This window comes from Mesoplodon densirostris, chromosome 10 (genome assembly GCF_025265405.1).
Source record: "Mesoplodon densirostris isolate mMesDen1 chromosome 10, mMesDen1 primary haplotype, whole genome shotgun sequence".
Taxonomy (NCBI): domain Eukaryota; kingdom Metazoa; phylum Chordata; class Mammalia; order Artiodactyla; family Ziphiidae; genus Mesoplodon; species Mesoplodon densirostris.
In genome coordinates this window covers 66,374,331-66,387,430 of record NC_082670.1, presented here as the reverse complement: position 1 = coordinate 66,387,430, position 13,100 = coordinate 66,374,331, and positions in this window count along the sequence as shown.

The following is a 13,100-nucleotide window of genomic DNA, read 5'->3' as shown; positions in this document are numbered from 1 at the left end:
GGACGCACAAGGCTTGGGTGACCTTCCCTGGTTGACAATGCTCTGTGTTTTGTCACATTTTGTGGCTGGGAGGAGGTCATGCATCATCCATGGCTCCACAGAGAGACAACGAGGAGTGTCTGTTTGGACCCCTCATGGGCTCTGCCCTGTGCCGTCCCCTTGGCTGATTTCATTTGTATCCCTTTCCTGTAATAAACCTTAACCATGACTTTGTCAGCTTTCACTGAGTTCCATGAGTCCTTTTAGCAAATTATCAAACCTGATTATGGTTAGGGGGAGACCCCTGAACTTGCAGTTGTTGTCAGAAGTGAGGGTGGTCTCTTTGGGGACTGTTGTCCCTAACTGTGCAGTTGGTCCTAAACGCTTTGTGGATGGTGACATCTGAGTAAAGACCTGAAGAAAGTAAGGGGACAGTGGGAGGCCGGGGACTGGAACAGGGGGGCAACGGGGAGAGTGGAAGGAGATTCTTTCTCTACTCACTATTTTGATAAACCACTTTACATAGGTACCAAAATCTCCTGTTTTAAAAGTACAGCATTGGGATTAAGGTTGAGGTTAAGATTTAGGTTAGGGTAGGGTATTGGGATTAGGGTGAGTTGTAGTGCTTTGTTTTATTTAGTCTAGGATTAGAGTTGGGATACGATTAGGGTTTAGCCTTCAGTGTTAAGTACTCCCTGTTAGGACATTTATGGTTATAGTTAAGATTAGTGTGCCCATGGAGTGTAGCTCATGGAATTCGATATTGCCGGTTACGTTTAGTTCCTGGGGTGTGCATTTCTATGAATTCTACTAAACAGCCAGGATATACACCCTCTTTTAATTTAATAATAGAAATCAACTAAGTGTTTTAGAGATAGGATGAAGAAAATGTGTAACTTTAGAAATTATACCATATAATTCAGCCCAAAGAAAAATAAATTAAAATGAAGCAAGCTTCTGTAATAAAGAGACATTTATGTATGGAGCAATGATGAACAATGAAACTAGTTATTTATAGTTAAATCTAAATACTTCTGATAATATGAAAAAGGAAGAGGTTTGGTGTGAAAAATGAATAAGGAAGTAAGCATACCTGTTCTTCCAATACTTCAAGCCATATGGGAAAAGAAAGGGTAGAAGCTGTAGTGTTTAGAAGTTTGATGATCTGAGAGGTAAACAGTAAGCCCTTGTTTATACAAAAAGGGTTGTAAAACTAATAAATGCACAAACTAAAGACATTCAAACCTAAGGAAAGTTGTGCAACTAGGAGTAATTAAAAGTAAGCCTTATGGGAGTTCCCTGGTGGCCTAGTGGTTAGGATTCCAGGCTTTCACTGCCACGGCCTGGGTTCAGTTCCTGGTCAGGGAACTGAGATCCCACAAGCCTCATGGCAGGGCGAAGAAAAAAAAAAAAAAAAAAGGTAAACCTCTGTCCAAGAACCTTCTCCATTTATTCCCTTATTTTGTTGGAATACGTTCTAAATATTGATACAATGAAGGGTGTGTTTATTCCACCCTCCTGCTGCATCGGTAATTGGCAGGGTCTGGAATTCTAGAACTTTGAAGGCTTGGTTTTTGTCTTCTAGCCCCTGGGGTTGCTGATTACCTTCTCATACTCTTTCCTTTGCAGGTGACAACTTTGACTGCTGTTACCATTTATTTTTTCATACCAAAGCCTCTTCATTCCTGGTTCTGAAACTTGACCAAGAGAAGTGTCTCCTTCTGGACCTTTTTTCATTTAGTCAAGTCAGCGCTGGAGGGTGCTTTCTGTTGGAAGAGTGTGTCTTCAGTCACCTATATTAATTAACCCAGACCCTCATTTCAAGTATGAATGGGCAACAACTAGCCACCAGACGTTTCTGCAAAAGCAACAGCAAAATTAAGAAGGACCAAGATGAACAAACAGGAAAAAAACAAGACAAAACACACCAGATATAATTCAGGGAACTGAAAGTGCTGACTGGCCTCCTCTAAATCCATGTGAATATTGAAACCCCAAGTGAGTGCTGGTCAGTAATCATCCTTCTTTTCTCTCTTCCACTCACGCCCTTCTTCCCCTAGATAATGATTTTATATCTTTACCTCTCTTTTTGGACGTCCAGTGTGGCCTCCCCCAACCTCACCCTCAGCTGATTACCTTGACTTCCCTGAGAATTAGAAGATTTAGATGAGAATTCTCATAAGTTCCCACCACTCGATCTACTCAATTACCTGATCCGTTGCCCATGTACTCTATCTTCCTTCATACTATATATGGAGTAATTGTCCCTACTCTTAGCTAAACACAGCTTCTTCCCCTAAACTCTAGATCCCATCCCCTCTCTCCACCTTAAGAAGTAGCTTCACCACTCTCTCCCCTCTCTCCTGCATCAGCACCCCCCCAACACTGTATCACTCCCAGCAGCATGCAAACACGCTCTTATTTTTCATATCTTAAAAAACAACAAACAGGGACTTCCCTGGTGGTCCAGTGGTTAAGACACCATGCTTCCAATGCCGGGGGTGCAGGTTCAATCCCTGGTCGGGGAACTAAGATCCCACATGCTGTGTGGCGTGGCCAAAAAAAAAGTATTTGTCAAAACAACAACAACAAACAATCCTCTGCTTCTGCCTCTGGCTACTGCCTTTCTTCCTCGCTTTGCAAGTAAACTTGTTGAAAATCTTGTCTATACTTGTTGCCTCCGATTTGTCATCTCCCATTCTCTCTTTATCAAGATTTTGCCCCCATCATTCTACCGAAACAAATCTTGTCTGCAGGACTCAGTCCTCGAACCTCTTCTCTTTAATCTACACTCTTCATGAGCTTCTTTTATCTTTTTAGAGGCCATGTACATACAATATACAATATCTACATCCCTAACTTCTCTCCTCTGATCTCGAGACTCGTGTATTTATTTATTTATTTATTTATTTATTATTATTATTTTTTTTGCGGTACGCGGGCCTCTCACTGTTGTGGCCTCTCCCGTTGCAGAGCACAGGCTCCCGACGCACAGGCCCAGCGGCCATGGCTCACGGGCCCAGCCGCTCCGCGGCATGTGGGATCTTCCCGGACCGGGGCACGAACCCGTGTCCCCTGCATCGGCAGGCGGACTCTCAACCACTGCGCCACCAGGGAAGCCCTCGAGACTCGTGTATTTAAATGCTTATCTAGGGGCTTCCCTGGCAGTCCAATAGTTATGACTTCGCCTTCCAGTGCAGGGGGTGCATGTTCCGTCCCTGGTTGGGGAGCTAAGATCCCACATGCCTCGGGGCCAAAAAATTGAAAACGTAAAACAGAAGCAATATTGTAACAAATTCAATAAAGACTTTAAAAATGGTCCACATCAAAAAAAAAATCTTAAAAAAATGCCTATCTAACATCTTATTTTGGATGTCAAATAGACACCTCATGTTTAGCAAGTCCAAAATTGAGCTCCTGATTCCCATCCCTCCTCTAAATGTCTCCTCTGACAGTCCCCCTCCTCCCCCAGTAAATAATAATTCAGGTCTCCCCCCTAGTACTCCAAGGACATGAGAATCCTCTTTTCCTCACATGACACATCTCATACATTCTATTGATATATACCCATTACATATCCAGAATATAACATCTGATAATCACCTCCTCCTGGCTCATGCTAAAATTATCTCACACCTGCACCTTCTGGAATAATCTCCTAACTAGAATATCCAGTTTGCTTGGTACTTTCCCAGTTTTCGGTTTTCTGTTTTTGTGCTGAAAGTCCTGTCTCAGGAAAGCCCCCAACCCTGGGGCAAACCAGGGTAGTTTTTCACTGTACTTCTACCTGAGCTGTTTCTTCCATGGCCTCCCTACAGTCTATTCTCAATGGATCTAGGATGATCCTTTTGAAAGGCAAATTTTATCATGTCACTTCTCTGCTCAGAACCCTTCAGTGGCTCCCCATACCACTCAGAAAAGCTACTGCTTTCAGTGGCCTACAAGACTGCAGCATCCATAGGCTTGTTGACAAAGATGGAGAGCTGATTTTGAGCAGGCTGATGTTGAGGCACACAGGGAATGCTCAATTGGCAATGTCCAGCACTGAGGAATGATTGAGAGCATATTTTGTTGGTAAAACAAGAACAGATGGTTATGGAAAAAGTTGCAAAAAAGAATTCTAGGAAATTATAAATATTAGTTAAATTGAAAAAAAATCAGTAGTAGGACTGAGAGATAAAATTGCAGAATCTCTCTCTGGGGATACCAATGATAATCAATAAATAAGTTAAATACATAAAATTTGCTTAGGTATTATTTAAAATACAAAATATAAAAAATATATAAATTATATATTTGCAACATGATGCCCCAAACTCCCAAAATCTTCACTGTGTATCTTCCCAAACCAAGGACACTCTTCTACATAACTGGCATACAACCCTCCAAATCAGGAAATCAGAAATCGGCATTGGTATAACACTGACATCCAATCCAAAGATTCTGTTCAGACTTCACCAATTATCCCAACAAGTTCTCTTTCCTGTTTGGCCCAGGATCACACTTTGCACTTAATAATCACATCTCTTTAGTCTCTTTCAATCTGGAACAGATCCTTAGTCTCTCCCTGTCTTCACAACCTTAATAGTTTGAAGGAGTACAGGATTTTCATTCTGTAGGCTAAAGCTCAGCCTGGTTTCATCAATGTTTCCTCAGGACGGGACTCAGACATGCATTCTTGGAAGGAATATACAGAAGTGATGCTGTCTTCTCCTCACTGCATCGCATCAGGAGGCTCGTGACGTTGACCAGTTCTACTGCTGGTAATATTAATCTCAATCACTTGGTCAGTTCAGTGTCTGCCTGGTTTCTCCACGTTAAGTCATTATTTCCCTTTTTGTAATAAGTATTTTATGGGAAGCTACTCTCAAACTATGCCAATATCCTACATTTCATTAAATCTCTATTCATTTGATTTATTAGACATCAGTGATTCTTGCCTAAATTAACTACCATTATAGTGGTTACCAAATGGCCATTTTCTGTTACCATCACTCCTGCTATGTTTATTAGTTGGCATTCTACTATAAGGAAGAGATGTCTTTTTTCCTTCATTTATTTATATCAATGTAGGCCCATGGAATACTATTTTATTCAATGGATTTAATCCATTATTATCATTATTTATTTTTATATCAAATCATTCCAGATTTGGCTAGCAGGAGAGCCTCATCAAAATTGGCTCCTGTGGGGGAGGAAGGGATAAATTGGGAATTTGGGATTAACAGATACACACTACTATATATAAAATAGATAAGCAACAAGAACCTACTGTATAGCACAGGGAACTATATTCAATATCTTATAAAAGTCTATAATGAAAAAGAACCTGAAAAATATATATATATAACTGAATCACTTTGCTGTACACCTGAATCATTGTAAATCAACCATACTTCCAAAAAAATTTTTTAAAACCAAAATTGGCCCCTTGAACTTCAGCTATGTCCCCATAATTTTTTGAGCAATTCTTTACTTTCTGGTACAAGAAAATGTTCCAGGCTTATCTTGTAATTTCCCTGCCTCAGCCTTGCAATTCGCTATTTCTCCAAGGAGTTCTGGAGTGGAGAATGATATTTGGAAGCTAAAATCTGCGTATTTGGTTGCTTATTGCTTCTGGGGTTCATCAATTGTAGGCCTTCTCATGTACAGAGGTGGAACATATACACATGTAAACGTGTGCATGTGTGTGTGTATTTGTGTGTGTACCCTACATACTACTATAACTATTTCTATATCTATCTATTTATGTTTTAAAGGCCCATGAATTTGCACTGGTACCTCCAATTCCATCAATACGTCGGGGTTATTTTTAGCCTTTCCCCTTTCCTTCTATGTAACTTGCTTCTCTGTGAACAAGAAAACCTTTCATTGTCTTCAATGTGGTTATTTATGTACTCAATCTCTCCGTCTGTAAGTAATTTCTCTACCACGTTGGTCACCTCCTTGGCTCCCAGACCCCTCTGCTGCTACCTTTGTGGCCACTACCATCCCCAAGAGAAGTAGAGGAAAGGAGAGGGAAGGGAAAGGAAGAGAAAACTAACTTATTCAGGAAGGAAGGAATATACATTTTTTAAAGTTCTCTTTTTAAACATCATTTTTAAAAATCCTTCTGGAAATTTTTCTTCACAGTTTGAGGCAGAATCTCTCTGTTTTCTCCCAAGCATAGCAATTAATTATATTTGTTGAAGAATCTGTCCTTTCCTCTGCTATATTCACAGTTCCTTTGGCTGTGGTTTGTGTAAGGACACATTCAAGAAGGCAAGGATAGTTCATGCTTCACATTGGCAGCAATACAGGAAAGTAAGAAGCAGGGGCACTCCCCATCTCTCAAGAACCGAGTAGTTTCTCATCTCTCATGAGCCACAGGACTTATTCATTCTGCTGCTTCTCTCTGCCTCCTTCTTTTCAGCAGCTTCCTATTCTTTCATGTGGGCCCCATGACCACCAGCCTGTTTGTCTGACTTGACCACAGGGCTGCACACCATTATTAGCTATAGAGTCTCTATGATGCCCAAGTTTTGAGAGGGATAATCTGCTTGCCTCCATCCAGACTATAGATTGGTTCATCTTGGGTCTGGGGTCTGCCTCTGGTCCAATTACCTTTGGTTAGGGTGGGGAACAAAGTTACAATCGTTCCTGGGGAGGCCTCTACAGGGCTGGAGGTAAGATGAAGCAGTTTCTCTAATTGGGTCATAGGGAGAACATATCTGTTACATTCTATAGTCGTACATTAAGTTCTCATAGGGCAGTTTTTTCAATTGGTTTACAGATTTTAAGAAATGAGGACTTTGGAAAAGGTTTTGTGAATCTGAAAATTAAGGATCAGTTTGGGTTCAAGGTTCATTATGGGGAAGCACTGATCTAAGTCCAGCACTTTGATTTCTCAGATGAATAAAGTGAGGCCCAGAGAAGACAAGGGATTGTCCTTGTCTACATGGCCTGTCAGTGGCAGAGCTGGGATTAGAACCAGAGCTAGCACTAGGGAGACGTAAGCGAAGGGCCTTGGATGCACAGTTTAAGGAGGCCATCACTCCCAGAGTCATATGAGTGCCCTAGGTACCTCCCTTATCTCACCCAAGGCTCAGTCCAGGTTATTCAATAGAACACTAGGGTCCTGCTCACCAGGAGGGAGAGATCATATCTCGCTTGGAGGGACGGGGTACGGGGAACTTCTGGGGAGTTTTCCTGTATTTCTATATACAGGGAGAAGTAAGTTTCTGGGGAAGGCTGGTTAAGCTAATTTCCCCAAGGCAAAGGATCTGATAGCGTGGGATGCTCACTCACTGGAGAAGCCTGAATTATCCTGTGTACCCAGAGCACTGAGGACCCCCAAGTCTGGGCATAGATTTCCTTGCCTGGGTTATCTTTAGCTGGTTGCTGAGGATTGCAGCATTTCTGAGACCTGGTGACAGATACTTCTCTTTTCTCTTCTCATAAAAATAGACCTTCAGTCCAATCAGTCTTGTATGGTCTGTTCTTGCAGAAATGGGACCTGTAGGATTTGGGTTTCTTTAGTCTCCTGTCTGGTGCCTGCTTCCTTCATGTAGAAATTTTTTTTTTTTTTTTTTTTTTTTTTTTAAACACACGAGGATTTTTTTTAAAGTTGGTACTGGCTTTGCAGTTGGTTGAGGCAAAAAAAATCACCAAATGGCCAGTAAGACAAAGAAGAAATAAAGGAGAGAAGAACAAAAGAGAAACACCCTGAAGTACTTTGTGACTTTTCTTCTGCTCCCACCTGGTCCAAGGCACAGTCCTTTCTTACCTGGGCTCTTGCTCCACTCTTGATCCTGATCTGGTGTATTCTCAGCAAGGCAGCCAGAAGGATTTGTTAAAATGTAAATCAGGCAAGAAAGTGAAATAAAAGGCATTGAGATTGGAAACGAAGAAGTAAAACTATCTCTATTTCTGAATGCCATGATCTTGTATATAGAAAATGCTAAGAAACCTTAAAAAACTATTAGAACTAATTAATGAGTTCAGTGAGGTTGCAGGATATGAAATCAATATATAAAAATCAACTGCATTTCTATACACTTGCAACGAACAATCCAAAAATGAAATTAAGAAAATGATTTCATTTATAATAGCATCACCATGAATAAACTCTTAGGAATAGATTTTAAAAAGCAAGTGCAAAACTTATATCCTGAAATCTACAAAATGTTATTGAAAGAAATTACAGAAGATCTACAAAAAGGGAAGAACATCCCATGTTCATAGATCAGAAGACTGAATATTGTTAAGCTAGCAATACTCCCCAAATTGATCTATAGATTTAATGCAGTTCCTATTAGAATCCCAAATGGCTTCTTTGTAGAAATTGACAAGCTGATCCTAAAATTCATATGGAAACTCAAGAAACCCAGAATAGCCAGACAATCTTGAAAACGAAGAAAAAGTTGGAAGATTCACACTTTTCTATTTCAAAACTCACTACAAAGGAACAATAACCAAGTCAATGTGGTACTGACATAAGGTTAGACATACAGATCAATAGAATAGAGAGTTCATAAATAAATCTGTGTTTCTATAGTTAAATGATTTTTGGCAAGGGTGCCGAGACCATTCAATGAGGAAAGAATAGTCTTTTCAACAGATGATATTGAGACAACCAAATAGCCTCATATAAAAGGATGAAGCTGGATCTCCTACCTCACACCATGTACAAAAATTAAATCAAAATAGATCAAAGACCTAAATATAAAAGCCAAAATTATAAACTCTTGAAAGAAAACATAGGTGTACATCTTCATGACCTTGCATTAGGCAATGGATTCTTTGCTATGACACCAAAAGCACAAACAACGAAAGAAAAGATCAATTGGAATTCATCAAAAAAAAAAAAAACACAACTTTTTTTTTGTAAGGGTAAAAGCCCTTTATTAAGGATGATAAAGATATATTTTAAAGTTAACTTTGCCTTTTAATTTTATTTATTTATTTATTTTAACATCTTCATTGGAGTATAATTACTTTACAATGGTGTGTTAATTTCTGCTGTATAACAAAGTGAATCAGCCATACATATACATATATCCCCATATCTCCTCCCTCTTGCGTCTCCCTCCCACCCTCCCTATCCCACCCCTCTAGGCGGACACAAAGCACCAAGCTGATCTCCCTGTGCTATGCGGCTGCTTCCCACTAGCTATTTTACGTTTGGTAGTGTATATATGTCCATGCCACTCTCTCACTTTGTCCCAGCTTACCCTTCCCCCTCCCTGTGTCCTCAAGTTCATTCTCATCATCTGCGTCTTTATTCCTGTCCTGCCCCTCCATTCTTCAGAACCTTTTTTTTTTTTTTTTTTTAGATTCCATATATATGTGTTAGGATAAAAAACACACAACTTTTGTGCTTCAAAAGACACTATCGAAAAAGCAAAGAGACAACCCACAGAATGGGAGAAAATATTTGCAAATGAAGCAACTGACAAAGGTTTAATCTCCAAAATATACAAGCAGCTCATGCAGCTCAATATCAAAAAAACAAACAACCCAATCCAAAAGTGGGCAGAAGACCTAACTAGACATTTCTCCAAACACAGATTCCCAACAAACGCATGAAAGAATGCTCAACATCACTAATCATTAGCGAAATGCAAATCAAAACTACGATGAGGTATCACCTCACACCGGTCAGAATGGCCATCATCAAAAAATCTACAAACAATAAATGCTGGAGAGGGTGTGGAGAAAAGGTGACCCTCTTGCACTGTTGGTGGGAATATAAATTGATACAGCCACTATGGAGAACAGTATGGAGGTTCCTCAAAAAACTAAAAATAGAACTACCATATGACCCAGCAATCCCACTACTGGGCATATACCCTGAGAAAACCATAATTCAAAAAGAGACATGTACCACAATGTACATTGCAACATTATTTACAGTCGCCAGGACATGGAAGCAATCTAAGTGTCCATTGACAGATGAATGGATAAAGAAGATGTGGCACATATATACAATGGAATATTACTCAGCCATAGAAAGAAACGAAATTGAGTTATTTGTAGTGAGGTGGATGGACCTAGAGACTGTCATACAGAGTGAAGTAAGTCAGAAAGAGAAAAACAAGTACCGTATATTAACACATATATATGGAATCTAAAAAAAAAAAGATTCTGAAGAACCTAGGGGCAGGACAGGAATAAAGACGCAGACATAGAGAATGGGCTTGAGGACACGAGGAGGGGGAAGGGTAAGCTGGGATGAAGTGAGAGAGTGGCATGGACATATATACACTACCAAATGTAAAATAGATAGCTAGTGGGAAGCAGCCGCATGGCACAGGGAGATCAGCTCAGTGCTTTGTGTCCACCTAGAGGGGTGGGATAGGGAGCGTGGGAGGGAGACGCAAGAGGGAGGAGATATGGGGATGTATGTATATGTATGGCTGATTCACTTTGTTATACAGCAGAAATTAACACACCATTGTAAAGCAATTATACTCCAATAAAGATGTTAAAAAACAAACAAAAAATGTAAAAAGACAACCCACAGAATGGGAGAAAATATTTGCAAATCGACACTGTATAAAGAATGCTTACAACTCAATAATAAAAAGACAAATAACCTAATACAAAAATAGACAAAGGCTCTGAATAGATATTTCTCCAAAGGAGATTTACAAATGGACATAAGCACCTGAAAAGATGATCGTCATCATTAGTCATCAGGGAAAAGCATATCAAAACCACAGTGTGATAATACTTCACACCCACTGTTATGAATAGAATAAAAATAAGCCAATAAGTGTTAGCAAGAATGTGAAGTAAGAACCCTCATACATTGTTGTTGGGTGTGTAAAATGGTGTAGCCACTTTGGAAAACAGTATGGCAGTTCCATTAAAAGTTAAATATAAAGTTACCATTTGACCCAGCAATTCCATTCCTAGGTATATACCCAAGAGAAATGAAAATATATGTCCAAATAAAAATTTATATATGAATGTTCATAGCATTATTCACAACAGTCAAAAAGTGGAAACAACCCAAAAGTCCATTAACTGATGAATGGATAAACAAAATGTAGTAAATCCATACAATGGAAAATTATTTGGCCATAAAAAGGAATGAAGTACTGATACTGCATGCTACAACATGGATAAACCTTGAAAACATTATGCTAAGTGAAAGACAGTCACAAAAGAATACAGATATAATTTCATTTATATGAAATTTCCAGAGTAGGCAAATTATATATGTCTCTGTATGAGACAGAAAGTGAATTAGTGGTTACTTAGGCCTGGGGTGGGGGTTGATGAGAAGATTGGGGAGTGCTATCTAAAGGGGAAGGGGTTTCTTTTTGAGGTGATGAAAATGTTCTAAAATTACCTGCGGTGATGGTTGCATGACTCTGTGAATATGCTATAAAACAATGAATTATATGATGTATAAACTACATCTAATTAAAGTTATCTATATCTATAACATCATGTCCTGCCTTTGCTGAGCACCTCCAAGGACTCCCATTTCACTCAGAAGAGAAGGAGAGGCGTCTAGGATGGTCCAAGCTTGGGGACTGGGCAACTAGAAGGATCAAGATGCTATAAGCCAAGATGGGGAATACTGAGCAGGAGCAGGTTTTGAGTGGAAGTCAGGAAGTTAGTTTCATTCACAATACTTTGAGATATTTATTAACACACGAGAGGAGGGAAATGTTAGGGAAACAATTGGACATACAAGTCTGCAGTTTGGGAGAGATGTCCAGGCTGGGGATATAAATTTCAGAGTCATCAGTAGATGGATGATATTTACATCCATGAGGCTGGATGAGTACCTAGGGAGTGAATATAGACAGACCATGGAAAGATCAAGGACAGAGCCCTGGGATGCTAAAACATTAGGAAATTGGAGAGACGAAGAGCCAGAAAAGGAAACAGAGAAAGAGCATCCAGTGACATAAGAGAAAAACCAAGAAAATGAGAAATTCTGGAAGCAAGGCTAAAGAGTGTGTCCAGGAGCAGAAAGCTGATCGGTTGTATCAAATATTGTTTATACGTTAAGATGAGAACTGAGGCTTGACCATAGGCATTAGTAGTGTTGTAAATGACCTTGGCCATAACTATTTTGGTGAAACCATGTGGGCAGACATTTGATTGGAGTGCATTTCAGAGAAAATGGAAAGAGAGAAATTGCAGTGAGTAAGCAGAGAAGAAAACTATGTTTTAAAAAGAGTTTTTCTGTGAAGGAGACTAGAGAAATGGGATTGTGGTACAGAAGGGGAAGTGGTATCAAGAGGCGGTGGGTTTTTTTTTTAATTTTTAAGATTTATTTATTTTAGACCATGCCGCACGGCTTGCAGGGTCTTAGTTCCCTGACCAGAGATTGAACCCAGGCCCTCAGCAGTGAAAGCGCCAAGTCCTAAGCACTGGATGACCAGCGAACTCCCAAGAGACGTTTTTAAAATTAATGCTTCACAATTTTTTTTCTGTCAGTTTTCATTTTTATCATTTATTAATCGAGGTTTTTATTTGGAGGTAGTAGTAGATTCACGTGCAGTTGTAAAAAATAGTACAGAGAGATCCTGTGTACCCTTTACCCGATTTCCCCAAATGGCAACATTTTACAAACTATTGTCCAAACCAGGAGAGTGACATGGACAGAGACAGAATACAAAACATTTTCATCACCACAGGGATGCCTGATGTTGCCTTTTAAGGGCCATACACTCTCCTTAACCCCAGCAACCACTAATCTGTTACCCATTTCTAAATTTAAAAAAAATTTATTGAAATATAGTTGATTTACAATGTTGTGTTAGTTTCAGGTGTACCGCAAAGTGATTTGGTTATGCATATATATACACATATATATGTATGTATGTATTCTTTTTTTACATTCTCTTCCATTACAAAGTATTGAGTATAGTTTCCTGTGCTATACAGTAGGTTTTCGTTGGTTATCTATTTTATATATAGTAGTGTGTATATTTTAATCCCAGACTCCTAATTTATCCCCCTCTCATTTCTATATTTTTGTCATTTCCAAATGGTATTAAATGATGGAATCATAGAGTATGTGGACTTTTGGTATTGTTTTGTTGGTTTTCTTTTTTTCTTTTTTCAACTCAGCATAATTCTCTGGGGATTCATCCAGGTTGCTGCATGTATCAGTA